Source organism: Cebus imitator, unplaced genomic scaffold (assembly GCF_001604975.1).
Source record: "Cebus imitator isolate Cc_AM_T3 unplaced genomic scaffold, Cebus_imitator-1.0 Scaffold142, whole genome shotgun sequence".
NCBI lineage: Eukaryota > Metazoa > Chordata > Mammalia > Primates > Cebidae > Cebus > Cebus imitator.
Genome location: NW_016107457.1, coordinates 745,487 through 750,326, shown reverse-complemented (window position 1 = coordinate 750,326; position 4,840 = coordinate 745,487).

The window sequence follows — 4,840 nt, the reverse complement described above, 5'->3', positions numbered from 1 at the left end:
AATGAGCCTCACTCTATTGCCCAGGCTGGAGTGCAATGGTGCAATCTTGGCTCACTGCAACCTCTGCCTCCCAGGTTCAAGTGATTCGCCTGCCTCAGCCTCCCAAGTATCTCAGATTACAGGTGTCCACCATCACGCCCGGCTAATTTTTGTATTTTTAGTAGAGATGGAGTTTCACCATGTTGGTCAGGCTGGTCTTGAACTCCTAACCTCAAGTGATCCACCTGCCTCAGCCTCCCAAAGTGCTGGGATTACAGGCTTGAGCCACTGCCCCCAGCCCAACACCATTTTTATTTATTTATTCATTCATTCATTCACTTATTCATTTACTTTTTAGAGACAAGGTTTCACTTTGTTTCCCAGGCTGGAGTGCAGCGGCATGATCATCGCTCACTGTAACCTCACGTAGCTGGTACTACAGGTGTGTGCAACCATGTCCATCTAATTTTTAAACACTTTTTGGTAGAGGTGGGGGCCTCACTTTATTCCCTGGGCTGATCTCAAACTCCTGACCTCAAATGATGCTCACACCTTGGCCACCCACAGTGCTGGGATTACAGGCGTGGGCCATTGCACTTGCCCAACATCATTTATTAACATGATCATCTATTACCTAGAGAAGGAGGTATGAGAGTGAGCCATTACCAGGAGACCTACTGGTCATATCACATACTGCCCCATCCAGAAGCTGCCAGCCTGATAGAGTAATGAAATGACTTGCTGAAAAGCACAGCTGAAACACTAACTCATAGGCAATACTCTGCAAAAGGCACAGGTGAAATACTAATTCATAGGCATCCAATAGGATGCAGTACAGATACTGAATCAGACACCTCCATATGGTGCTGAGTCTCCAGCAGGAACCAAGGTATAGAAGCAAAAGTGGCCCTACTTAACATCATTTGCAACGACCCACTAAAGGACTTTTCTTTCTGTCCCCATAACTCTGGGCTCTGCAGGATTAGAGGTCCTGATTCCAAAAGGGGACACACTCTTGCCAAGAGACACAGCAAGGCTTCCATTAAACTATCAGCCTCAGCTGCCGTCTGGGCACTTTGACTCTTTATATTCAGGACCAGCAGACAAGAACAGGAGTCATTTCCCTGAAAGGTGTCATTGGCCCTGACCAGCAGAAAAAGATGAGGCTTACACCTCTTTCTTACACAATTGAGAGGAATATGTACAGAACTCAGGTGATCTGCAAGGGTACTTCCTGTTACTCCCTTATCCAGAATGGACAAGTGCAGCCATCCTGACTTGAAAAGAGTGTGATTATCAAGGATGAAGACCCATGAGGAATGGGAGTTAGAGTCAAATCAGTAGGTAAGCCACGGAGGTGGTAGCTGAGGAAGCAGGGAATTTAGAATGGACATTGGGTGGGGAAAGTGGGGATACTGAATGCCAACTGGAGTTTCCAAACTCCCTCTTCTCAGTTTCCCCTTAGGAAGAGAGGCTCACTGGGACCCCAAAGAAGCTGCTCTGCAAATGTATATGGTGACACGAAGCCACACAGCACAAGGGTGGATTGTGGCAACCATGGAGGTTTACCGCTCAGAACTCCCTTGAAGGAAGAACTTGCTGGCAGCCTCAGCCGTTCATGCATTCAGGATCTGCCTTCACTTTTAAGCTGAATCTGCATTCTTCCAAGATAAGCCCCTGCCAGTGACTGAGCACAGCAAGAACACTAAGGCCTGGCCATTTCTGTGGGCTTCTTTAACGAGCAATCTTTGCTCTGGAGCTCCCTGTTGGGTTGGCTGAGATTTTTGTCAGATCTGCATCATGGTCTGAGGCTCCCACATCTGGAACCTTAACTATAAGAAAATCAGGACATGGAATTTTTGACTTTCCAGCCTGTGTAGTACAGGAAAGCATCCAAGAAGGAGGGAGAAGGGAGGCTGAGCACTAATCTACCATGTACCTTAGCCAGCTCACTGAGTCCAGGAGGAAAAAGCGGGCAGTGGGTTCTGGAAAGCCACAGGTCAAGCCATTTCCTGGTTGAAAAACAGAAATGGAACCAGGAAAGAGGAGAGAGAAAAGCGTAGCCCAGTGGAGCATGCAGGCAGGTCCTGTGTGGACAAGCTTTTCTGAATTTCTGGAATCCCTATCAAATGCTGCCCTCTGATGTTTGTGGAATAAACTACCTTTGAGAAATGCTAAAACAGCCTGATAAGAGAATGCATCTAGCTGTCGTTTTCTGGGATAAATAGTTTTAGATGCCTGAACCTCACGGAAACCAGGAAATATCCACCAAACTGGGCACCAAAACTACTTCCAAATGATTGGGTCAACTGACATACAGATCAAGTTTTAACAAGGTGCTATTAACTTAGACCTCTAGGTATAGGTTATCTTTTCTTCCACAATCACAGTGGGGCAGTTTTAAGCATTCCTCGTGGTTCATGGAATGATCAGAAAGCACATGGTCAATTATGAATCATTTATACAAGCTATGAATCCAAGTGAAGTCTTCCAATAAAAGTGTTTCATTTATTGCCAGTATTATTCATATCACTTCTCTTTATAATCTGTCTTTACAAGGTGCCCCCCAACCATAAATGTTGACTAGGAAAAGAGTGACATCCCTGATTGTCAGAATGCTATATGCCAGCAGGGAATAAGTTTATGTCAACAAAGTTTATGTTTCTGAATATAATATTGCCCAGTACAATCAAGGAATGAGAGTCACAATGTTTAAAAGTATTACATCTCTAGCTATCAGTCGAGATACAAAACACTTGCCAGAGTTGCAGATTAAATAGTAAATAAAAGCCAAGAATCAGAAGATGACCCTTGGACATGCCAAGCATGCTCCTGCCTCAGTGTGCTTACCTTTCCTGCTGCTTGGAACACACTTCCCCTCAATATCACATCCACAGGAGTGTGGGTCTCTCGTCTTCCTTCCAAGCTGCTAAAGAGGTAAGGTCCAGGGTCTATGTTAACAGAAGTTTAAGTCACAGTCACATCTTCCTATTCCCCCTTTATCCCCCATGGTCATTTTGTGGTTAACTGGAACTATGGTTTGGGATCTTTGGATGGAGGAAGGTGGGTTAGAAGAGGTCTTGATGTAGGCAAATTTATCTGAGTTGTCTCTATTGGGGCTGGAGGTCCAAAGCACCTTTATTGTGTTAGTTTGTTTCCCTTTGCTAACCTTCTTTCAGTATATGCCTTCCTTTGCTATTTATTCTTTGGCAGGATTTAAATATTCATGGGTTCCTGGCCCTAGTAATTTCTGATAGCCCCTCCTCCTCACTCTGATTCCTAACGGGAGTCACACTAGAGAAGCCAAGTAAATTGCAGCACTCTTTTCTGAGAATTGTCTCCAACCCAAGACCACCATCTCTGAGAACCTCTAAATATTTGCAAACTATTTGGCAAACAGTATCAAACCATCCAAGTTTGAGGCTAGAGTAGTAACTAAAATACGACAAGCTGGAGATGCTCAGCAAAAACTACTTATACTGTGCTTGTACAGATCAAAACTTCAGTTTCCAGGTGCCAGAGCTGTCCCCATTCTCACTTTTCTCTTCAATCCTCTAGTACTAGGGAAAGGTATTTGCAAACAAGGCAAGGCAGAGATCAGAGCATGTTCCCCTCTGCATAGCCTGGGGGATGCACATCACACTCTCCCTCTCCACTGTTTGCTTTCCCACTGGGGAAGAGAGGGACTCATCTCCAAAATGCAGGGATGAAAGGCTGCAGAAAACAACAAGCTTGGGGCTATGTGTGGGGTCAGAGCTGTGTGTGATCAGTCATTAGGGGGCCCTGATCTGCTGATCTGCTTTAAGGCTTTGGAATTTGACTTAAGGGATGTCATCCTGCTGAGTTCACAGAAGAAATTCCCAGAGGCTAGAGGTAAGGTCTAGCCACAAAAGTGAGATCATAGATGGAGAAACACTTAGAAAAAGTTTTTAGTGTTGTTGTTGTGGTAATGAGAAGAATAATAAGCTGACCACAAAGATCCTCCCAAGTCTCTCATGTTGAGTAGGTTAGTCATTGTACAATAAAATAGCATAGCTTTGAGAGCTAGATAAATATGGGATAGAGAAACAATTAAAATGTTCACAAATGAGAGATAAATTAAACAAATTACAGCAATCCCTACCATAGAACAATATGTAGTCATTTAAAAAGAATGTACTACATTGGAGGGCAATGTGACACAATGGATTAAAAAAATACAGATTCATATACCTCTAATCTAGCATTCCACTTTAAGAAATCTATCTTAACAGGTGTATTCATAAAGGCTCAAAATAACATGTATAAGATTATTTGCCCTAGAAGAAAACCTAAGCAATACCATTCAGGACATTGGCATGGGCAAAGATTTCATGGCAAAAATACCAAAAGCAATTGCAACAAAAGTCAAAATGGACAAATGGGATCTAATTAAACTAAGGAGCTTCTGCACAGCAAAAGAAACTATCATCAGAGTGAACAGGCAACCTACAGAATGGGAGAAAAATTTTGCAATCTATCCATCTGACAAAGGTCTGATATCCAGAATCTACAAGAAACTTAAACAAATTTACAAGAAAAAAACAAACCCCATCAAAAAGTGGGTAAAGAATATGAACAGACACTTTTCAAAAGAAGACATTTATGAGGCCAACAAACATGAAAAAAAGTTCATCATCACCGGTCATTAGGGAAATGCAAATCAAAACCATAATGAGATACTACCTCACAGCAGTTAGAATAGTGATCATTAAAAAGTCAGGAAACAGGCCGGGCGCGGTGGCTCAAGCCTGTAATCCCAGCACTTTGGGAGGCCGAGGCGGGTGGATCACGAGGTCAAGAGATCGAGACCATCCTGGTCAACATGGTGAAACCCTGCCTC